Source organism: Bombina bombina, chromosome 5, assembly GCF_027579735.1.
Source record: "Bombina bombina isolate aBomBom1 chromosome 5, aBomBom1.pri, whole genome shotgun sequence".
In the NCBI taxonomy this organism is placed as follows: Eukaryota; Metazoa; Chordata; class Amphibia; order Anura; family Bombinatoridae; genus Bombina; species Bombina bombina.
This window is the reverse complement of record NC_069503.1, coordinates 284776155-284802368: the sequence shown is the minus strand read 5'-3', so window position 1 is coordinate 284802368 and position 26214 is coordinate 284776155. Positions and strand designations below refer to the sequence as shown.

Genomic DNA, 26214 nt, shown 5'->3' with positions numbered 1-26214 from the left:
TGATGAAATAAGGATTTTAACAGGAGCCTTTAAGTTCAAGATCGAAACGGTCCGGCAAAGGAGCTGCATACGGTGACACTAATCACTATTGCTATTGTTTTGTTTTAATCTTGTACGTGCACTTTTATATAGCGCAATTTTACTTTACATTAAAACTTTTACCCTTAGAGGTCCGTTGTGGCGCTTGTGTTTTTCTTTTCCCCAGAAACATTTTACAAACTGTATGCTCTGTCTGAATCACAAAGAACATTTTTGGGTTTCACATCCTTTTGACATAAAAACTAACACATTTTAACACGAGACAAAAAGTTGTTTTATTCATGTAGCCAAAACCATAACTCTAAAGACGGATCATTTACACTATTCAATAATAACTTATCAATGTCCTTGATATTTATTGATTTCTGAGCCATCCAAGAAGAATGAAAACTTCCCTTAGGAAATTGCAGATAAACACATTTTAGTTAAATTCCGATTCTCCAATGAATGGATATTGGGTGTTTTTTTTTTTTTTTCTTCGAACAATTTGTAAAAACTGTATGTATTGTCAAGCCGTCAACTTACTTGCATTCGACAGCACCAATACGCTCGCCTAACATCGCCTAACATCGCGGCCGCGGACCTGAATACGCTCACCATATTTATATAAAAAGCTGTCAAAAAGGAGGCGGAGCTTGGCCGGGAAAGAAGATGGCCGCGTAGTGTGATTGCTCCGTGTTGCAACGGACTAACTTACCCCCCTAAACGTTCTCTAGAACTGGGAATTACTTTTAAAACAGTGCAGATTATGCACTGAGCCATCCGGTGCCTGCCAAAATGGTCGGTGACGAGTATATATAAACCCTTACGGGGCATAAGCTAAGTCTGCCCGCCGGGTCCACAACCCGCCATTACTCACTCACCTTACCAGGGACATTATGAGCCATCCTGGTTAACATTGCAGCAGCATGCTCAACATCTGAAGCCCACTCTACATGGGCCTAAAGAAAGCTCCCACACAGTAACGCTGCAGCTACATGAACACCATGTCGGGTACCACGTGGCAAGATCCGTGTAAGTACACGAACGCATAAACAGCAATAGCTTACCGAACCTATAAACAGCATGTAAGGTACAACCACAGAACCCGAAAATATGCACACCACGTTAGTACCCTCTATGCTATAACACCCTAGTCCTCTTGCCATTGACATATTATTGTGCACAGCGCAACAGCAATCATATATCTAACATTATTGTGATGATAATGCCCCTGTTTGTGAACCATATAAACTTTAAACATTGAGATCGCCTGTGATGGACTCAAACAATGATACACACAGGGGATATAACTGGAACCACAAGTGGCGCGCAACCATAGCCATATAAACTACAAGCAAGTTTGTCATGAAAGTGCCCTATTTGATTCTACACATAGTAAATCCTTCTGTCATTTCTATTGCTAACAAGGTAAATACACTAATATGCGCTGCACTACAGAACTAACACAAGTAACTCTACTAGGTTGATATCATCTGAATGCACGAGGACACCTTATTGCTTAACTTAAGTTGTCAGTTAAAGTGGTGTTTATAAACTTAGAGCCCAGCGATCAGGAGCCATTATCCACGTCCAATATAGACATAACACAATCATATTACTAGCTGGCATATCCAACATGGTGGCAAAATAATCAACCAAAGCAGACAAGACCTTGAAAAGTCACCTATCCAACCCGGTATCAGTTACTGCATTTTTTCAACCTCAAGATCACTCACAAGAGGAGAACAACGAACCTAGTGTACACTCTGTCGTTGACACTAACCTGGCTAAGATAGCTCTGTCTGTCGATTACACGGAGCAATTAAAAGCTGACATTGCAAACTTACCAAATAAAGCTGATTTTGACTCTCTAAAAGTTCTCATCAAAAAGGAACTAACATCTCTGCGCAAAGAAATTAATGAAATTGGACAAAGGGTGGAAGATGTGGAGGATAAGCAAAACACCTTATCGGGTATGATAAGTAATATTAACACGGGCGCAGCTATACAAGAGTCCAAAATTGAATTCCTTCAAGATAAAGTAGAGGATCTTGAAAATAGGAGCCAAGGAAATAATTTGAGGATCAGGGGATCCCTGAGACCGTGCAAATATCAGATCTACAGGATTACCTACAAGGTTTATTTAAGTTTATTAAAGCTGACCCACAAGCAAATCCTACGGCGCTAGACAGAGCTCACAGGGCTCTAAGAGCAGCAAGACCGAACTCGCCGCCCCGAGATGTCATTATTCGATTCCTTAAGTACAAGGACAAAGAAGAATTATGGAACAAGGTTCGCCAACTGCCCAACATTCAATACCACACTCTCCAGGTTTATATGGATCTCTGCCCTACGACGATACAGAAAAGAAAGGACTTGAGATTTCTTACTAAAGCATATTACGTATAGATGGGGCTTCCCTTTCAGCCTAATTGTTTCAAAGGATGGTCACACCCACATATACAAAGGCCAACAAGACTTGGACTCCTTTTCTAAGGGTCTAGGCATATCAGTGAAAGGTCCTCATTTGGGATCTTCAGAGGGTCACTCTGGGCCCCTTCCTGAAGAACATCAGAAAAGCAAAGACCTCTGGCATTAAGTCCCCACCAGAAGACGCAAGGACAGAACCTCGCCCTCACCTGTAATGAATCCAGAGGATGATAACACCTGACCTTCTCCACCCGGAGAAGTGGTGAGATAATAACTTTTTGCATTGTGTGTTGTTCTTTGTTCCTTATCCAGGCTAAGTGAAGGCCACTAGAACTTTTTTCTAGGCATTAGCCATAAAGGCTAAATCACTGCATGCTAAAATATCCTTGCTAATTACCATTATTGTATTTAACAGTTAATGTACTTGTTATATGGGTTTGTGATGATATTGTTCTGCACTTACATACCCCACTTTGCTGGTCCTACAAGATCACTCTCTATTAGGGACCATAATTTTGTATATGCTGCCCCTGGGCACAGCCCTCAGTCGGGCCTACAACTCCCCGTATCAAAATAATTACAATTACTTTTACATCTCTAGCAAGCTACTCTACTATTGCCCCCCATGACCAGGCTTCATGAGCTCGTATCATTATCACCCCCTAATTTGTTGCCCCTCTGGACTAGACTTTCATTCTACTTACTTCTTAGATATTCTTACTACAAGGTCTCCTGGATGCCTGGATTGTGTGGCGTCATCACCCCCAGTCACCAGATGCCGCAGTCAGCTCATAACTTTTGTACCCAGGGATTTCCCCCCAGGCCTGTTTAATACCCATTTCCTTGACCCCATACTTTTTTCAGGTATCATCCCAAATCCCCAAGCTAGTTAGTTCTACCTGTTATATAGTGTTTGCAAAAGTTTATCCATTTTGTACCATGACTCTTGGACAATCATACCACCCCCGGTATAATTTAATAGAGTTGTTTACATAATGGGGGGGGGGGGAGTCTTTGGTCCAGCCAACACTCCTCCCACCGTATAGGAGACTTTCTCTTATCGGTCATTAGACCTGTTTAGGCCTAAATGTTCTACTGTTTTTTATCCATTTGTTTGTATTGTTTAATTGTCGTTAATAGACACTCAGAGTTGCACAACTTCATTCGTTTTGGCTCCCACCACCAGAGACCTACACTCAACACTGCATTCCTCCAATAGATACTTGAGACTTTCTTGCTATATCACCTCAGTAAGGATTAATAATGCCTGCCCAAAATAGTCCCAAACTAACCCTCTTAACAATTAACTCTAAAGGTCTCAACAGCCCACACAATCGTAACTTAGCACTCAGAGACTTTAGACATCAAGGGGGAGACGTAATTTTCCTCCAAGAGACCCATTTTATCTCCAGAAGAGAACCAAAGACCTACCAGTATACATTTGGAGATTCTTTTTATGCATCTCACAAAGTGAAGAAAAATGGTGTTGGAATCCTATTTAGGAAATCCATACCTTTTAAGTTCCAGAAAAAAATTAGGGACCCAGAAGGCCGGTATATAATCCTCAAAGGCACATTATAACAGCCAAATCACCTTAGCGAGTGTATATGCACCCAACACCAGTCAGGGGAAATTTTTTTTAAAAATTCACTAAATTACTCCTGGAAGAAGGTAAGGGATCAATTATAATCGGAGGGGACTTCAACATTACACTCAACCCAGCCTTAGACACTTCTACAGGCTCGTCATATATCTCCCGTAATACTATTCATAATGTTAAAACATACCTGCGAAACGCAGTTTTGCAGGACGTATGGAGAATAACCCACCCGGAAGATAGGTCTTATACTTACTATTCCCCTCCTCAACAATCTCACTCACAAATCGATTACTTTATGATGGACGTAACTAGTCTTTCAACAGTTAAAAATATAACGATCCTTCCCAGAGTCTGGTCCGACCACTCCATGATCGCATGCACCCTGTCCTGGCCTACAGCCCCACTTGTTCCCTTCCAATGGAAGTTGGATGAGAGTGTTAGACGACCCAATCTACCTCACAAAAGGTGGAAAAAACGCTTATCGAATATTTTGCCATTAATAAGGGCACGGTACAAGACGACAAAACCCTCTGCTAAGCTCATAAGGGAGTACTTAGGGGGGAATTTATGAGTATTAAAGCCCATCAAACTAAAACGAGCAACGCGAACCTAAAGAACACACTGGGTGAAATAGAAAAACTAGAAACAGACCAGATTAGGGACCCCAACAACACCACTATCAAAGAGAATTTGGAATTCCAAAGAAACAAAGTTAAATCCCTCTTAACCTATGAGTATAAAACCAAGGCACTTAAACTACAACAAATCTATTATGATGGGAATAACAAATGCAGTCGCCTATTTGCATGTAAACTGAAACGTAAAACATATAAATCCTTCATACTAGAGATAAAGGGTAAGGGCAAAAAAAAATATTCTTCAACCAAACAAATTGCTGAGGCTTTTAGATCCTACTACGAATCTCTATACAATTTGACATCTCCTGAATCAGCAGCAGGATGTAACCTATCCCAAACTAAGCAACAGAAAATAGACGCATATCTAGATAAAATCAAGTTTCCTCAAATCTCCAAAAAACAATCTGACCTCCTTAACAAATCCTTTACCACTGAAGAATTAGAAAAGGTCATTAAAGACTTACCGAACGTTAAAGCCCCGGGTCCGGACGGCTTCACCAATTATTATAAAAAATTAAAAGAGCACCTGATCCCACATCTTTTACCCATTTTTAACTCCATTTCAGAAACCAACCCATTCCCCAAACAAGCACTAGAAGCACATATAACCGTCATCCCTAAGCCTGGTAAGAGCCCCGATAGGGTAGAAAACTATAGGCCTATATCTCTATTAAATTCTGATGTGAAGATATACGCTAAACTCCTGGCTGTACGACTGAACCAAATTCTCCCAGATATCATAGTTAATGATCAAGTGGAATTTAACCCCACCAGAGAAGCCAGGGATAATACAATTAGGGCCCTCCACCTCATTGAACATGTATCACTCAAACAACTCCCCCTAGCAATAGTGTCAACGGACGCGGAAAAAGCATTTGACCTCGTCTGTTGGCACTTCCTTAAGTCGGTACTGATGAGATTCGGGCTCAGTGAATCTGTAACTTCTAAAATATTTGCCCTATACGTAAACCCATGTGCCAAAGTAAAAATAAATGGAACCCTTTCCCACTCATTCTCTATTTCAAACAGGACCAGACAAGGGTGTCCCCTCTCACCTCTACTTTTCGCTTGCCTGGTGGAAGCGTTTGCTATACAGATACGTGTCCAACAGGACATTGAGGGAATACAGATAAAGAATACTACACATAAGATATTATTATACGCCGATGACATCTTATTTTTTCTCACAAACCCATCCATCTCTATCCCCCCACTTCTACACACTTTTTCCGAATTCAGCTCAGTCTCCAATTTTCTAATTAATGAATCTAAGTCGGAAATTCTCACTATCTCGCTCCCCCCTGAGAAAGTACAATTGATAAAACAAATTTGCCCCTTTAAATGGCAAACAAAAAAATGAGATACCTAGGTATCTTTCTGACACCTTCTTTAAACAGCATTTTCGAGACCAATTTTAAAACATTACAAAAAACCCTGATAGCTGAAATGTCCTCTTGGCGCTCCCGTAATATTTCTTGGTTAGGGAGAATAAATGCCTTCAAAATGAACATCTTGCCAAAAATTTTATATCTCCAAATATCTCTCCCAATCCCCCCTTCCTCCCCCTTTTCTCAGTACCCTGCAGAATCAAATTCTGGACTACATATGAAATAAAAAACCTGCAAGAATTAACAAACACATCATGAGTCTAACTTTCAAACAAGGAGGGCTGGGAGTCCCTAATTTAATTAGGTACAGACAATCCATTTTCCTACAGAGGATACTGGACTGGTTTTCAAACTATGACTGAAAGGCCTGGGTCCGTCTAGAACATGACTTAACGGGTTACACACACCTCAGCGCCTTGTGCTGGGGGCCAAAAACCAATAAACTAATTTCCCCAACTTGCAATGCAATCATACAGGAAACATATAGTATGTGGGAAAAAATACTAAAAGCTTATCCCCTTATCTCTAGTAGACCCTCCCCATTAACCCCCCTTACCGATAATCAGGATTTTACACCTGAGTTGGATCATATAGGCAGCACAACTAAAAAAAATGGCATATCATTAATGGCATATCATTTAGGCATCGAACAGAGATGGTTTACAGTCGACGAGCTAAAAAACAACGGGCTCACTTTCCTCCAAGACTGGTTCAAGCTATACCAATGCCACTCATATATAACCAGTCACCCAGATAGGAAAAACATAATGAGAACGCTTAACCAATTTGAATCTTTATGCAGTAAACATACCCCAATAAACCACGCTTTATCACACATGTACGCCCTCTTACAAAACCAAGATTTGGGTCAATCTCCTTACTATATAGATAGATGGGAACATGAACTTGGACTGAACATTGCCCCCTTAGAGGTTAATCGGATATCTTCCAATATTACTAAGACCTCTATTTCCTGTAGAATGCTTAAAATGAATATTATTTTTTATTACTATTGCATAGATGGTATCTCACCCCAGCTAGATGTCATACGCTATTTAGAAAAACTAGTAATATATGCTGGAGGTGCCATTCCCAGACAGGAACAATGTCACACATATGGTGGCAGTGTCCAGCCATTACCCCCTTCTGGGTAGAAGTAATAAAAGAAACATCCTCCATTCTAGGCCTCAAAATCACTGGAGACCCCCTTTTATGGCTATTTCACCTCACCCCTAAAAAACTTACCACTTACCACACTAAAATGTTGCACATCCTAATTAATAGTGCTAAAAGATTGATAGTCAAGAATTGGAAAACGTCTATAACTCCTTCCCTAGCGCAATGGATCGATCAATGCCAAAATGTTTTAAACCTGGAGGAGTTTCACTATATGAAAACCAGACGTCAAGATGTGTACCTAGAAATTAACATTTTATGGGAATCTCACATAAGAGATAAATTTAAGAGGCCATCTAACCCTACACCTACCCACCACCTACAGATCTATTGGTTTCATGATAGCTTTATGTTTATAATCTATGAATCTTCTCTCTGTGATGTTGTGGTGCCTTTACTCATAGCACTTTTGTAACCGTATTGAATGAAGTGTCTAAGACGAAAAATTATTGTCAACTTTCGTTATTTTATTTGTTGATTTTATGTTTGTTTTATTGATTAATGATACCTGCTAATTGCCAATGTTTTGTATAACTTTTGCTCAAAAATCAAAAAACATTTGTTAAAAAAAAAAAAAAAAAAAGCTGTCAAAAAGCCATGTACCAAGTACAGGGCGATGAGCAGCGGACTGTTGTTAACTGACAGTCATCGATCTTTATTTATATACTGTCACTAAACACCGCCACTATACTAAACTGTTTAACCCCTATCCAGCCGCTCCTGGAGCCCACCGCAACTCTAATAAACTTATTAACCCCTATTCCGCCGCTCCACGACACCACCGCAACTAACTAAATGTATTAACCCCTAAACCCCTGGCCTCCCACATCACTACCACCTACTAAACCTATTAACCCCTAAAATGCCAGCCCCCCACATCGCCATAAACTAAATTAACCTATTAACCTATTAACCCCTAAACCTAACAACCCTCTAACTTTATATTAAATATTAACTCATCCCAATCTTATAATAAATTAAAACTTACCTTTAGATTTAAATTAAACTATATTAAACTATTAATTAATCTACCCTAACTGTCATACTAAAATTACATTAAACTATATTAAACTATTAATTAACCTACCCTAACTGTTATACTAAAATTACATTAAACTATATTAAACTAATAATTAAGCTACCCTAACTGTTATACTAAAATTACATTAAACTATATTAAACTATTAATTAATCTACCCTAACTATTATACTAAGATTACATTAAACTATATTAAACTATTAATTAATCTACTCTAACTATTAGACTAAAATTACATTAAACTATATTAAACTAATAATTTACCTACCCTAACTGTTATACTAAAATTACATTAAACTACAAATTAAATTAAATATATTATATATTTAAAAACCTAACCCTACTCAAATAATTTAAATCTACTATAAAAAATTACAAAGTTACAAAAAACTAACAACTAAGTTACAAAAACTAACAAACACTAACTTACAAAAAAAAAATAAACACTAAGTTACACAAAATAAAAAAATAAATTATCAAATATTTAAACTAATTACACCTAATCTAAGAGCCCTATGAAAATAAAAAAGCCTCCCCCAAAATAAAAAAAAAAAAACCCTAGCCTACAATAAACTACCAATGGCCCTTAAAAGAGCCTTTTGCGGGGCATTGTCCCAAAGAAATCAGCTCTTTTACCTGTAAAAAAAAATACAAACACCCCCCCAACAGTAAAACCCACCACCCACACAACCAACCCCACAAATAAAAACCTAATCTAAAAAACCTAAGCTCCCCATTACCCTGAAAAGGGCATTTGGATGGGCATTGCCCTTATAAGGGCATTTTGCTCTTTTTCAGTGCCCAAACCCTAACCTAAAATTAAAACCCATCCAATAAACCCTTAAAAAAACCTTACACTAACCCACGAAGATCCACTTACAGTTTCTGAAGACCCGACATCCATCCTCAACGAAGCAGCAAAAGTCCTTATCGAAGCCGTCAGAAGTCTTCATCCAAGCGAGCCGAAGTCTTCATCCAAGCCGGCAAAAGTCTTTATCCAGACGGCATCTTCTATCTTCATTCATCCGGTGTGGAGCGGCTCCATCTTTAAGACATCCGGCACGGAGCATCCTCTTTTTCCGACGTCTTCTTTCGAATGAAGGTTCCTTTAAATGACATCATCCAAGATGGCGTCCCTTAGATTCCGATTGGCTGATAGATTTCTATCAGTCAATCGGAATTAACGTTGAAAAAATCCTATTGGCTGTTGCAATCAGCCAATAGGATTGAGCTTGCATTCTATTTTCAACCTTAATTCCAATTGGCTGATAGAAATCTATCAGCCAATCGGAATCTAAGGGACGCCATCTTGGATGACGTCATTTAAAGGAACCTTAATTCGGAAGAAGACGTCAGAAGAAGAGGATGCTCCACACCGGATGTCTTGAAGATGGAGCCGCTCCACGCCGGATGGATGAAGATAGAAGATGCCGGCTGGATGGAGACTGTGGCCCGCTTGGATGAAGACTTCTGTTGGCTTCGTTGAGGACTTCTGCCGCTTGGATGAGGATGGATGTCTGGTCTTCAGAAACTGTAAGTGGATCTTCGGGGGTTAGTTTTTTTTTTTTTTTTTTTATTTGTGTTTTTGAAAAATAAATATATCAGTTAGGAACTCGCAGGACCCCTTCACATACACAATAACTCAATGAGAATTTCGGACCTCAAGGTCCTACAGGAAATATGTATTGCAAACAAATCGAATTATTCTCTACATGTGCTAAATCAAATATGATACACAAACTAAGCCGTGATGCAAGAACCAGAAATTATTCAGTGCAGCACCTCAGTTCACTCGTAGACAATACAAGATAGGGAGGAGGGGAGGGGGACAAGGAAGGGGAGGGAAGGGAGGAGCATAGGTAAGGGGGGGAGGGGGAAGGGAGAGGATCTCACTGTCCACTTTAGGAATACAGTCTATAAGACAGGGTGTGCAGGCCACCTATTAATTAGTGTTTAGGGTGTCCTTTGTCGTGGCTGATGGGCACCATGAGGTATCGTATTTATCTTTCCAATCGGCCCATGCCATTTCAAACAGATCAGATTTGTTTATATCAAGGTAAATGGCCTTTTCCATATTGTACAGGAAAGCCATTGTATTTGTAATTTCTTCCCACTTATGGGGGAATTCCCTTTTCCAGGCTCTAGCTATATTGGTTTTAATAGCAGACATTAAATACACACTAAATAGGCTTTGATGCTTGGGCATATTATGTAAGTCCAGATGAAGCAGGGCAAAGGCCAGGCAGTCAGATACCCTAATTCCGAAGTCAGTGAGGGTGAGAAGTCCTAGTTCCCAAAGGGGTTTAATTTTGGGGCAATCCCACCAAATGTGCAGCATATTGCCTTGTAGGCTGCAACCCCTCCAGCAGAGTGACGAAGTGCCCAGGTATATTTTAGACAATCGGGTGGGGACCAGGTACCAGTGAGAGATAACTTTGTAGTAAGTTTCGTTTTTTTAGTTTTGTTACGCAATGTAGGTTTTTTTTAGTCAATAATATGGCCTTTTGCCAGGAGTCAGTGGAAATATGAGTGTCCCATCTCTTAAAGTGCGGGGCTAGTACCGGCGGTAGTGTTTCTTCTAGCAAGTTGTAATGGATCGTTAGTGACCTAACAAGCCTGCGACCTCCACGCCAGATGGACTCCCAGGGGGTGAGGGAGCGGGAGGAGGGAGAAAGCCCCAACTTTTCAGGAAACTTTTAACCCTAAGTAATTCAAAGAAGATAATTAGAGGAATGTCTGCATGCGGATCTAAGTGCGCCAGGTCTATAAAGCCATCTGGATGCGATACGGACCAAAAATCCAAAACTTGCCTAATCTCCAGCTGAGCCCATGTATTAGGGTGAGTTTCCGCCAGCCCAGTAAACAGACCAGCTGCCGAGGTGATGGGGGAAGGATGAGGGGCAATCAGGTTGCGGTGTCGAACCCTGTCCCAGACGGACAGGCATTCTACAATAATCAGATTGCAAATGCCTAGGGTTCTGTGGCTTTGTGGCGGGGTCCAGATCACATCTTTAAGATGAACATTAGAGGGTAAAGAGGCCTGCTCAATTTCTCTCCATCTGTCATTAGATTGGAGTACTCACCATTGGGAGATATGTGTGAGCATAGCGCCCTCATAATATTTTACTACCGAGGGGGAGGCTAGCCCCCCCAAATGAACGGGGTATTGTTAGGTTTTATGGGCAATTCGAGGAGTCTTTCCCTGCCAAATAAACTTTGTTATCTTGCTCTGGAATTGGGACAGAAGCTGCATTGGGACCCTGATCGGAAGACAACGGAAAAGATAAGTAAGTTTGGGGAGGAAGGACATTTTGAGGGAGGCTATTCGTCTCATCCAGGAGATAGACTTGTGGTCCCACGTATTTTTATATTGCGCAGCCCTGATAGAATGGGGAGATAATTATCTTTTACCCTTTGAGGTACGCTATTAGATATCTTCATGCCCAAGTAAGTGACCTGCTTGTTTGACCATTTGAAATTGAATTGGCCCTTCAGTTTAAGGATGTATTCTTGTGGGTATCCCCGCCAACATATTTCCGTCTTAAAGGGACAGTCTAGTCCAAAACAAACTTTCATGATTCAAATAGGGCATGTAATATTAAACAATTTTCCAATTTACTTTTATCACCAATTTTGCTTTGTACTCTTAGTTTTCTTAGTTGAAAGCTTAACCTAGGAGGTTCATATGCTAATTTCTTAGACCTTGAAGGCCGCCTCTTAAGAATGCATTTTAACAGGTTTTTCACCACTAGAGGGTGTTAGTTCATGTTTTTCATATAGATAACACTGTGCTCATGCACGTGAAGTTACATGGGAGCTATCACTGATTGGCTAAACTGCAAGTCTGTCAAAAGAACTGAAATAAAGGGGCAGTTTGCAGAGGCTTATATACAAGATAATCACAGAGGTAAAAAATATATAAATATAACTGTGTTGGTTATGCAAAACTGGGGAATGGTTAAAAAAGGGATTATCTATCTTTTAAAACAATAACAATTCTGGTGTAGACTGTCCCTTTAAGCACATTAAGCTTATAGAATGAGAGGTTTCCAAAGGTCTTCAAGACATCTAAGAGCCTAGGTATGGCACTAACGGGATCAGCTGTAAAAATAGTAATGTCATCTGCAAAAAGTGCGATTGTTTGCATAGTGCCTGACAGCCTAATACCCGGCAGTGACGCGTCTGATCTGATTCGTGCGGCTAGGGGTTGTGTGGATGGTGGGTTTTACTGTTGGGGGGTGTTTGTATTTTTTTTTACAGGTAAAAGAGCTGATTTCTTTGGGGCAATGCCCCGCAAAAGGACCTTTTAAGGGCCATTGGCAGTTAATTGTAGGCTAGGGGTTTTTTTGGGGGGTGTTTATTTTTATTTTCATAGGGCTCTTAGATTAGGTGTAATTAGCTTAAATATTTGATAATTTATTTTTTATTTTGTGTAACTTAGTGTTTATTTTTTTTGTAACTTAGTGTTTGTTATTTTTTGTGTAACTTAGTGTTTGTTATTTTTTGTGACTTAGTTGTTAGTTTTTTGTAATTTTTAATAGTAGATTTAAATTATTTGAGTAGGGTTAGGTTTTTAAATATATAATATATTTAATTTAATTTGTAGGTTAATGTAATTTTAGTATAACAGTTAGGGTAGGTTAATTAATAGTTTAATATAGTTTAATGTAATTTTAGTATAACAGTTAGGTTAGATTAATTAATAGTTTAATATAGTTTAATTTAAATCTAAAGGTAAGTTTTAATTTATTATAAGATAGGGATGAGTTAATATTTAATATAAAGTTAGCGGGTTGTTAGCTTTAGGGGTTAATAGGTTAATTTAGTTTATGGCGATGTGGGGGGCTGGCGGTTTAGGGGTTAATAGGTTTAGTAGGTGGTAGTGATGTGGGAGGCCAGGGGTTAATAACTCTTTTTAGTTGTGGTGGGCTCCGGGAGCGGCGGGATAGGGGTTAATACATTTATGTAGATGGCAGCGGTGTCGGGGCGGCAGATTAGGGGTTAATAAGTATAATGTAGGTGGCGGCGATGTAGGGGCGGCAAATTAGGGGTTAATAAGTATAATGTAGGTGGCGGCAATGTAGGGGCGGCAGATTAGGGGTGTTTAGACTCTGGGTATATGTTAGGGTGAGTAAACGTAACTTTTATTCTCCCATAGGAATCAATAGGATATTGGGCAACAGCGAACATGAGCTTTCATTGCTTTCAGACTCCCATTGATTCCTATGGCATCCGCCACCTCCAGGGTGGCAGATTGAAAACCAGGTACGCTGGGCCGGAATAGCGGAGAGCGTACCTGTTAGAAATTTTATAACTTGCAAAAGTAGTCAGATAGTGCGGAATTTGCATTCGGAACATCTGTAATGATGTAAGCATCGATCTGTTGTTGGACTGAGACCGGCGGATCGTATGTTACGTCACAATTTTGAACTATTGACGGACTGTAGGCTTTGATAAATGAATGAATCAAGCTTGCCACAATTACGCTGCAGAATTTCAGCGTATTTGCGGTTGATGGCTTGATAAATAGACTTCTAAGTATACATAAATGTTTATCCCTGGCACCCTGCTAATTGTGTCATTACACACGTCATTGTACCATGTGTCCATTCACTTTAGACTGAATTCTTAGATATTAAATACTGATCTAATGCTTAGAGTAGGCAGAAGATGTACAGATCAAAATGTAAACTACCTTAGAAATGTTTATTATTAAGATGGCAATTGATTCACTAATGTGTGAATATTTGCTATTCATAGAATATTTATCAAATAGAGAGTGGTTTAATCAGACTGTGCGGTTTACAGCTTATTTGTTTTTTGTTTGCTTTATAGTTTGATTTGCACAATTTTACCTGTAGAAATATATCTTAATTATTTCTCAATATGCAATAGCAAGGTTGGCTTTTCACAATAACCATAGGTTTATCACTCAATTTTACAACAATAAAGCAAAGAATATATTATTTCTATGAATGCCTCTGCCCTTAATTTGTAGTTACATCAAATACAGTATTTGCATAGCTCATATGTATGCCCAGTAGAATTACCTAGATATTAGTTATTAAAATGTTAAAGGGAAACTAAACGCACATTTTTTTTCTTTCATGATTTAGATAGAGAATGCTATTTTAAGCCGATTTCAAATTTACTCCTATTATCAGTTTTTCTTTGTTCTCTTGCTATCTTTATTTGAAAAGCAAGAATGTAAGCTTAATAGTCGACCCATTTTTGGTCCAGCACCTGGGTTGTGCTTGCTGATTGGTGGCTAAATATAGCCACCAATCAGCAAGCACTATCCAGGGTGCTGTCCCATTAAGCGACTTTCCCACAGGATGAAGGGCACTTGGGATCTTTGATGATGTCACCACTGCTAAGCCTGATACACTAATTACTGTTCCATGTCGCTGCTGCTCTGTATTATCTCAAACCACAGCCCTAGATTGACCAAAACAGTTCAAACTGCACCTTCCCTCTTAAAGGGACAGTCTATTTAAAATTAAATTTTCATGATTCAGATAGGGCATGCAATTTTAAACAACTTTCCAATTTACTTTTATCATTAATTAGCTTTGTTCTCTTGGTATTATTTGTTGAAAGATAAACTAGGTAGGCTCATATGCTAATCTTTAAGCCCTTGAAGGCTGCCTCTTATCTCAGGGCATTTGGACAGTTTTTCACAACTAGAGGGCGTAAAGCCATATAGATAACATTGTGCTCATGCACATGGAGTTACCAAGGAGTCAGCACTGATTGGCTAAAATGCATGTCTGGCAAAATAATTTAAATAAGGGGCAGTCTGCAAAGGCTTAGATACAAGGTAATTACAGAGATGAAAAGTGTATTAATATAACCCATAACCGTGTTGGTTATGCAAAACTGGGGAATGGGTAATTAAGGGATTATCTATCTTTTAAACAATAACAATTCTGCCGTAGACTGTCCCTTTAAAGCCTTGTATTGTATTCTATTTTTTAAACTATTAGAAGTATGTTTTATATGTAGATGTCCTTGTAATTTTTTTTCAGTTCTCAGCATTTCCCAGTGCTTGCACAAGAAGCAGGTTGAAACTGAATATTTAAATATGAAAAACAAAAATAGAAAAGAAAAAGAGTACCCAAATATAACTAAAACAAATAATATACATTACATCCAAACCACATAATACCAAAAGAATAGGCAGAAGATCACCCTCAGTCCTAGACAAGCATCAGACCTGCCCCTGGGTCATTTGGCACTCAAGATGTTCAGGAGGCTTGGACTGGATGGAACCGGGAGAGTTACTGTTCTGGTGTCTGGTTTTCTAGAGGTTATCCGAGAACAATTCCAATATGGGATAAAAGTATTGTGACAAGTCTGTCAACTCTGCTACAAAGATCTAGCTATAATTTCAAATGACAATTAGCCTTTGAGAAAGCTCCCAGATGGTTAAGCCAAAAACAGGATTCTTTCACAGTAGTTGCACCTGATGGATTCAATCTCATGTTTAGAATCAACAAAATTCTTCCAAAGACAGTGAGTCTAAGACCCTCAAGGTTATCTACAATAATGTTTTGAATCATATCTAATATGTTGGGAGACACCCACAGTAATATCAGCAGAAAATGTAATAGTTTTTCTATTATCAAATTGACTTTGTTCTTTTATCATTTTATTGGTATGTTATCTTGGTATACTGAAGATCTTACCCAGATAGGCTCAGGAGCGTCATACCTCCTGTGTACTATGTGGCAGAAATGTTTAGAACAATGTTTTAACAATATTATACATTGTAGAGAAGAAGAGGGGTTAGTGTGCGCAATAATGTACAACAATGCTGCCATATAGTGCTTAGGACATGTCAACATTCATGAGCCTACATAGGTATGACCTTCAACAAAGGATAGCAAGAAAACTAAGTAAAAAATGTGATAATAGAGGTATTTTGAACTTGTTCTATCTGAAATATGAAAGTTTAATATTTAATAATTAAAGAGGCCCTTTAACTGTCACATTTATCAAGAAGAAAGGCCCATTTACCACAAGAGAATTTGTTACAATCAATTAATATGTTGTTTTATTCTCTCCTCTTCTACGTATGGCCTCTCCTTATTACTTTATTTCATGTTCTATGTGATATCACAAAAAAGAGCTCTCCTCTTTATACACTACATGAATTCATATACACAAACATTGTAATTATCAGTAGAATGCATTTTCTCATGTGTATAACAAAAGTGTATACATTAGGTATAAAAAGCAGCATGAAAATGTATAAACGTTTATTATATATTTCAGTCTCAGTTTCCTAGATTATATTTTTTAAACTCTTTGTAAAACATCTGTGATGTGTGACAGAAATCTATGGGTGTCATCTGACAAGTCATGCAAGCATAAAAGAAAGGTTACACTCACTATGTGAAATTTTAATCAAAAGCTTCCAGAAATACCATACCGACCTACGCAGATGCTGACCCTGGTATAATCCCAGAAGGTATTACTTTGATATGGTATCTGAATAGCAAAAGATTTACTAACTATTGGAAAATAAAAGATATATCAAATCTCACAGCCTCAGGTGAAGGCAGCTTATAAAAAAGAATGTAAAGGTCCAGGCAGGTTTAAAGATAAATTTAAATTTAAATTCCATTCATCTATAAAAGAACTGCCCAACTCCATTCCTCATAGGTCGCAAACAGCTTCTGCATTTTTTGGGGAAAGCACCATATCTAGAACTGATATGGGAGTAGTGGAAAGAGACAAAGATGAGTTTGGAATTAGATGGCAACTTGCACTTTGAAAAAAAACAACATATTTTCTAATAATGCAATTGTTTTTAGAAATTGGTCTGTTAGGGTCTAGACCCAACTGAAACAAACCCATATTCCCAGAACACAAATCTAGGAAAATGTTTTAGTGAAATGTTTGTTTCCTTCTAGGGCACTGGTTTTCAAACCTGTTCTCAGGCCTCCCTAACAGGCCAGATTTTGAGGATATCTAAACTAGAGCACATTTGAAATAATCAGCTGATTAGTAATCATGGTTATTTTACCTTCTCTCATCCAAGGGTATTACTTGCCCTACCTTGCTGTTTGAGTGACATCATGTGTCCACAATAAATGTACTTTCATTTATGTTCATTGTGGTAATTCGATGAGTGTCAAAATCTCAGAGAGCGAAAAAAAAATCACTATTATTTAGAGAATTTGTGATTCCTGTAATTTACCATAAGCATCAAGAATACAATTCTTCTTATTCCCTGTCCCTTTCAAGCAATCTTGCAATACAAGAAAATAAATGAAATATATATGAGTATATTTGTCCCTTGATTGCACTCTTCACTGTCTTAAACTTGAAAGAGTGAACAAATTGTATTTTATAGGCCACAGCATATCTGCCTATATCTGATAAAAGATGAATGCACTGGAAGTAAGACTTAAAGACCTATGTCCCTTCTAAATAAAAGGGCAGCCGAGCTATAAGGAAAAAGATCAAATGTGAATCCAAAACAGATTGTTTTGACAGCAACAATAGCCTCAAAGCTCTTTACAGCCATCATTTTGTCAATTCTGCAATGTTTTCTCTCAGACCATATTGGTCTGTAATAATCCTGAATGGAATAAATAAAATGTATTGAAGGATAAAGAAACGTGACATGTTTGCAATAGTGAAAATGGCTTTTATTTATCTATTTTTTTAGAAATATAGAAGTTCTGTTAACTATAAAGCTTTAAAATATAGAAAACATACAAATTGTAACAAGGAATACACTGTTTAAAAAACAAATACAAATATACATTACAGGTAGCCCTCAGTTTACGCCGGGGTTAGGTTCCAGAAGGAATGGTTGTAAATTGAAACCATTGTAAATTGAAGCCCAGTTTATAATGCAAGTCAATGGGAAGTGAGGGAGTTAGGTTCCAGGCCCCTCTCAAAATTGTCATAAGTAACACCCAATACATTATTTTTAAAGCTTTGAAATGAAGACTTTAAATGCTAAACAGCATTATAAACCTAATAAAATAAATCACATAACACAGAATATATAATTAAACTAAGTTAAATGAACAAAAACATTTTCTAAACAGCATTATAAACCTAATGAAATAATCACACAACACAGCCTTCACTTGCGTTTTTCTGCAAACAGTTCTTTCTATGCATTCCAATCTGGATTGATTTATAGACAGGAAGATCTTGTTCCTTTGAAATCTGCTTGATAGCTCAGGTCTAGTTAAACTGATTAATTTCAGCTTGCTTGGCTTTGTTGCAACACAAGCTCCACCTACTGGCTATTTTAATCAATGCACTGCTTCTCAATGCTTTTCATTAGCAGTCACATGACTGGAAAAAAAGGTTGTTATTCTGAAACGGTGCAAATTGAACTGTTGTAAACCGAGGGCCACCTGTATTTTGTTGCACCTGCATCTCACAGGCATTAGAGCTCTCTCAGGGGCCAAAATATTGGATTCAAAATACAGTTAATACATATGTCAAAAACAGCACACCGATTAAACTGTACTGAGCTGTCATAAACCTGTGCAAAAGCTTATCCAAACCAACAACAGTGCCTAATGAGTTAAACCACACAAATGGTACCTGAACCTGGCAAACATGCACCTTTCAGACAGTAGGAATTTGAACATTGTTCTTTGATGATACAGACAGAGCATAAACTTTAAACTTCTTTTGAATTTACTTCTTATATCAATTTACTTTGTACTCCTGTTATCCTTTGTTGAAGGTGCAGCAATGCACTACTGGAACTAGGTAAAAACATTGAGTAATCCAATGACAAGAGACTAGGGGACCAATTTATCAATGTCTGGCAGACATGATCTGCTGGAGCATACGCTGTCAGCATTTATCATTGCCCAAACAGTTCTGGTGATTGGCCGCGTGTCAGCAGGGGGTGGTGTTGCACCAGCAGCTCTTGTGAGCTGCTGGTGCAATGTTAAATGCGGAGAGCGTATTGCTCTCCGCATTTAGCGAGGTCTTGCGGACCTGATCCGCACTGTCGGATCAGGTCCGCAAGACCTTTGATAAATTGGGGCCATGGAGTAACAAGCAAAGAGAAAAAAAGGTAACAAAATTTGCAACAAATCAGGCTTGATGTTAATAACATATGCCCCGAACAGATGTGCAAAGTCAGAGCGTTCCAGTCCACCTATTGCAGGTTTAAAAGGTGCTTGATAGATAGGCTCATTTAATGCAGCTGATGATATATCCTCATAAGTGCTGGGCAATTAATATTACTGGTATCACCTCTCTCACTCTGCAGCAAATCCCTATGCAGGCCAGGCAAATGATTCAGCAAACTGTTACTGTGTCTCAGGGCAGAATCCTGCGCAGCGATGCGCACACTGCAGATGATACGGATGTATGTGATCTGTGACATGCTCATGACTTCTGCTCTTCAATACATCATTCTAATACTAGTTAAAACTGTAATTGCACGGCATGTCATGTTTATAAAAGCCTTTTTGTTGTGGTCCTCTACATACATTTTTTTATAAATCAAGAAAAACAGAGAGGGAGGTTTTCTCCTTATAATGAAACCTAATATAGAGAAAGACGGCTTTCATTATTAAACCACACAATTACATAGATTTACAAATATGCAGCATTACTACATATCAGTAACTTGCACACTGGTCTCACTATTATAAATACAGACATAGGCCCCTAGTTATCAAGCCGTCAACCTCAAATACGCTGGAATTCCGCAGCGTATTTGTGGCGAGGCTGATTCGCCTTAGTTATCAAGCCCTAGATACCGGCAAAAGTAGAATTTAGTGACGTAAGCTTCGATCCGCCGGACTCAGTCCGACACAGACCGATTCTTACGTCACTACAGATCTCCCGCACACAAGTGCGACACAATCTGACTACTTTTGCTAGTTATCAAAAAACTAGCAGGTACACTTTTCTGGCCCAGCGTACCTGGTTTTCAAACCGCCGCCCTGGAGGCTGCGGATCCCATAGGAATCAATGGGAGTCTGACCATAGCGAAAGTTCATGTTCGCTGCTGCCAGACATTCCATTGATTCCTATGGGAGCTGTATACACCTAACACCCTAACATGTACCCTGAGTCTAAACACCCCTAATCTGTCCCCCCTACACCGCCGCAACTAAATAAAGTGTTTACCCCCTAAACCGCCGCTCCCGGAGCCCACCGCCTTTCTAATAAATATGTTAACCCCTAAACCGCCACTCCCGGACCCCGCCGCAACTCTAAGGCCTAGATTTAGAGTTTGGCGTTAGCCGTGAAAACCAGCGTTAGAGGCTCCTAACGCTGGTTTTAGGCTACCTCCGGTATTTGGAGTCACTCAAAAAAGGGTCTAACGCTCACTTTTCAGCCGCGACTTTTCAATACCGCAGATCCCCTTACGTAAATTGCGTATCCTATCTTTTCAATGGGATTTTTCTAACTCCGGTATTTAGAGTCGTGTCTGAAGTGAGCGTTAGAAATCTAACGACAAAACTCCAGCCGCAGGAAAAAAGTCAGTAGTTAAGAGCTTTCTGGGCTAACGCCGGTTTATAAAGCTCTTAACTACTGTGCTCTAAAGTACACTAACACCCATAAACTACCTATGTACCCGTAACCGAGGTCCCCCCACATCGCCGCAACTCAATTAATTTTTTTTAACCCCTAATATGCCGACCGCCAACTACGTTATCCTTATGTACCCCTAATCTGCTGCCCCTAACACCGCCGACCCCTATATTATATTTATTAACCCCTAATCTGCCCCCCACAACGTCACCGCCAACTACCTACACTTATTAACCCCTAATCTGCTGACCGCAAAGCGCCGCCACCTACGTTATCCTTATGTACCCCTAATCTGCTGCCCCTAACACCGCCGACCCCTATATTATATTTATTAACCCCTAATCTGCCCCCCACAACGTCGCCGCCAGCTACCGACACTTATTAACCCCTAATCTGCCGACCGCAAAGCGCCGCCACCTACGTTATCCTTATGTACCCCTAATCTGCTGCCCCTAACACCGCTGACCCCTATATTATATTTATTAACCCCTAATCTGCCCCCCACAACGTCGCCTCCACCTGCCTACACTTATTAACCCCTAATCTGCCGAGCGGACCTGAGCGCTACTATAATAAAGTTATTAACCCCTAATCCGCCTCACTAACCCTATAATAAATAGTATTAACCCCTAATCTGCCCTCCCTAACATCGCCGACACCTAACTTCAATTATTTACCCCTAATCTGCCGACCGGAGCTCACCGCTATTCTAATAAATGTATTAACCCCTAAAGCTAAGTCTAACCCTAACACTAACACCCCCCTAAATTAAATATAATTTTAATCTAACGAAATTAATTAACTCTTATTAAATAAATTATTCCTATTTAAAGCTAAATACTTACCTGTAAAATAAATCCTAATATAGCTACAATATAAATTATAATTATATTATAGCTATTTTAGGATTAATATTTATTTTACAGGCAACTTTGTAATTATTTTAACCATGTACAATAGCTATTAAATAGTTAAGAACTTTTTAATAGTTACCTAGTTAAAATAATTACAAAATTACCTGTAAAATAAATCCTAACCTAAGTTACAATTAAACCTAACACTATACTATCATTAAATTAATTAAATAAAATACCTACAATTACCTACAATTAAACCTAACACTACACTATCAATAAATAAATTAAATACAATTCCTACAAATAACTACAATGAAATAAACTAACTAAAGTACAAAAAATAAAAAAGAACTAAGTTACAAAAAATAAAAAAATATTTACAAACATAAGAAAAATATTACAACAATTTTAAACTAATTACACCTACTCTAAGCCCCCTAATAAAATAACAAAGACCCCCAAAATAAAAAATGCCCTACCCTATTCTAAATTACTAAAGTTCAAAGCTCTTTTTCCTTACCAGCCCTGAACAGGGCCCTTTGCGGGGCATGCCCCAAGAAGTTCAGCTCTTTTGCCTGTAAAAAAAAACATACAATACCCCCCCCCAACATTACAACCCACCACCCACATACCCCTAATCTAACCCAAACCCCCCTTAAATAAACCTAACACTAAGCCCCTGAAGATCATCCTACCTTGTCTTCACCTCACCAGGTATCACCGATCCGTCCTGGCTCCAAAATCTCCATCCAACCCAAGCGGGGGCTGGCGATCCATCATCCGGTGGCTGAAGAGGTCCAGAAGAGGCTCCAAAGTCTTCATCCTATCCGGGAAGAAGAGGCGATCCGGACCGGCAACCATCTTGATCCAAGCGGTATCTTCTATCTTCATCCGATGACGACCGGCTCCATCCTGAAGACCTCCACCACGGACCCATCTTCTTCCGGCGACGTCCAACTGAAGAATGACGGTTCCTTTAAGGGACGTCATCCAAGATGGCGTCCCTTGAATTCCGATTGGCTGATAGGATTCTATCAGCCAATCGGAATTAAGGTAGGAATATTCTGATTGGCTGATGGAATCAGCCAATCAGAATCAAGTTCAATCCGATTGGCTGATCCAATCAGTAGAATGCGAGCTCAATCTGATTGGCTGATTGGATCAGCCAATCGGATTGAACTTGATTCTGATTGGCTGATTCCATCAGCCAATCAGAATATTCCTACCTTAATTCCGATTGGCTGATAGAATCCTATCAGCCAATCGGAATTCGAGGGACGCCATCTTGGATGACGTCCCTTAAAGGAACTGTCATTCTTCAGTTGGACGTCGCCGGAAGAAGATGGGTCCGCGGTGGAGGTCTTCAGGATGGAGCCGGTCGTCATCGGATGAAGATAGAAGATGCCGCTTGGATCAAGATGGTTGCCGGTCCGGATCGCCTCTTCTTCCCGGATAGGATGAAGACTTTGGAGCCTCTTCTGGACCTCTTCAGCCACCGGATGATGGATCGCCAGCCCCCGCTTGGGTTGGATGAAGAATTTGGAGCCAGGACGGATTGGTGATACCTGGTGAGGTGAAGACAAGGTAGGATGATCTTCAGGGGCTTAGTGTTAGGTTTATTTAAGGGGGGTTTTGGTTAGATTAGGGGTATGTGGGTGGTGGGTTGTAATGTTGGGGGGGGTATTGTATGTTTTTTTTTACAGGCAAAAGAGCTGAACTTCTTGGGGCATGCCCCGCAAAGGGCCCTGTTCAGGGCTGGTAAGGTAAAAGAGCTTTGAACTTTAGTAATTTAGAATAGGGTAGGGCATTTTTTATTTTGGGGGTCTTTGTTATTTTATTAGGGGGCTTAGAGTAGGTGTAATTAGTTTAAAATTGTTGTAATATTTTTCTTATGTTTGTAAATATTTTTTTATTTTTTGTAACTTAGTTCTTTTTTATTTTTTGTACTTTAGTTAGTTTATTTCATTGTAGTTATTTGTAGGAATTGTATTTAATTTATTTATTGATAGTGTAGTGTTAGGTTTAATTGTAGGTAATTGTAGGTATTTTATTTAATTAATTTAATGATAGTATAGTGTTAGGTTTAATTGTAACTTAGGTTAGGATTTATTTTACAGGTAATTTTGTAATTATTTTAACTAGGTAACTATTAAATAGTTCTTAACTATTTAATAGCTATTGTACATGGTTAAAATTATTACAAAGGTGCCTGTAAAATAAATATTAATCCTAAAATAGCTATAATATAATTATAATTTATATTGTAGCTATATTAGGATTTATTTTACAGGTAAGTATTTAGCTTTAAATAGGAATAATTTATTTAATAAGAGATAATTAATTTCGTTAGATGTAAATTATATTTAACTTAGGGGGGTGTTAGTGTTAGGGTTAGACTTAGCTTTAGGGGTTAATACATTTATTAGAATAGCGGTGAGCTCAAGTCGGCAGATTAGGGGTTAATAATTGAAGTTAGGTGTCAGCGATGTTAGGGAGGGCAGATTAGGGGTTAATACTATTTATTATAGGGTTAGTGAGGCGGATTAGGGGTTAATAACTTTATTATAGTAGCGCTCAGGTCCGCTCGGCAGATTAGGGGTTAATAAGTGTAGGCAGGTGGAGGCGACGTTGTGGGGGGCAGATTAGGGGTTAATAAATATAATATAGGGGTCGGCGATGTTAGGGCAGCAGATTAGGGGTACATAGGGATAATGTAAGTAGCGGCGGTTTACGGAGCAGCAGATTAGGGGTTAATAATAATATGCAGGGGTCAGCGATAGTGGGGGCGGCAGATTAGGGGTTAATAAGTGTAAGGCTAGGGGTGTTTAGACTCAGGGTACATGTTAGGGTGTTAGGTGCAGACGTAGGAAGTGTTTCCGCATAGCAAACAATGGGGCTGCGTTAGGAGCTGAACGCGGCTTTTTTGCAGGTGTTTGGTTTTTTTTTCAGCTCAAACAGCCCCATTGTTTTCTATGGGGGAATCGTGCACAAGCACGTTTTTGAGGCTGGCCACTTGCGTAAGCAACTCTGGTATCGAGAGTTGAAGCTGCGTTAAATATGCTCTACGCTCCTTTTTTGGAGCCTAACGCAGCCTTTATGTGGACTCTCAATACCAGAGTTATTTTTATGGTGCGGCCAGAAAAAAGCCGGCATTAGCTTTTCGGGTCGTTACCGACAAAACTCCAAATCTAGCCGCAAGAAATCTGTTAACCCCTACACCGCCGCTCTCGGCCCCCGCCGCCACCTACACAATACATATTAACCGCTATCCTGCCCCCCTATACCGCCGCCATCCCTAATAAATGTATTAACCCCTATCCTGTCGCTCCCGGACCCCGCCGCAACTAAATAAATAGTGTAACCCCTAAACCGCCGCTCCCGGACCCCGCCGCCACCTATATTAAACTTATTAACCCCTAATCTGCCCCCCCTACACCGTCGCCACCTATAATAAAATTATTAACCCCTAAAGCTAAGTCTAACCCTAACACCCCCCTAAATTAAATCTAATTTAAATCTAACAAAATAAATTAACTCTTATTAACTAAATTATTCCTATTTAAAGCTAAATACCTGTAAAATAAACCCTAAGATAGCTACAATGTAATTAATAATTACATTGTAGATATTTTAGGGTTTATATTTATTTTACAGGTAACTTTGTATTTATTTTAACTAGGTACAATAGCTATTAAATAGTTAATTCCGATTGGCTGATAGAATCCTATCAGCCAATCGGAATTGAAGGGACGCCATCTTGGATGACGTCCCTTAAAGGAACCTTCATTCGTCGTTAGTCCATCGGGGAAGAAGGATGTTCCGCGTCGGCGGGATGAAGATGGAGCCGGAAGAAAGAAGATTGAAGATGCCGCTTGATAGAAGACTTCAGCCGGATGGAAGACCTCTTCAGCCCCCGCTTGGATGAAGACTTCAGCCGGATGATGGACCTCTTCAGCCCCCGCTTGGATGAAGACTTCAGCCAGATGATGGACCTCTTCAGTGCCACGCTTGGATGAAGACATCACCCGGATTGGATGAAGAATTCGGCTCGGCTGAGTGAAGACGACTCAAGGTAGGAAGATCTTCAGGGGGGTAGTGTTAGGTTTATTTAAGGGGGGTTTGGGTGGGTTAGAGTAGGGGTGTGTGGGTGGTGGGTTTTAATGTTGGGGGGGTTGTATTTTTATTTTACAGGCAAAAGAGCTGTTTTCTTTGGGGCATGCCCCGCAAAAGGCCCTTTTAAGGGCTGGTAAGGTAATAGAGCTGGTATCTTTTAAATGTAGAATAGGGTAGGGAATTTTTTTATTTTGGGGGGCTTTGCTATTTTATTAGGGGGCCTAGAGTATGTGTAATTAGCTTAAAATTGTTGTAATATTTTTATAATGTTTGTAAATTATTTTTTTATTTTTTGTAACAGTTCTTTTTTTATTTTTTGTACTTTAGTTAGTGTATTTATTTGTAGGTATTTGTATTTAATTTATTTAATTTATTTAATGATAGTGTAGTGTTAGGCTTAATTGTAACTTAGGTT

General features: G+C 39.2%; 1 protein-coding gene across 1 annotated transcript in view; it reads right to left on the bottom strand.

The window, feature by feature from the left end:
• Positions 1-26214, bottom strand: part of CDK14 (cyclin dependent kinase 14) — a 1122917-nt gene that overhangs the window by 385849 nt on the left and 710854 nt on the right. The window lies entirely within an intron of this gene.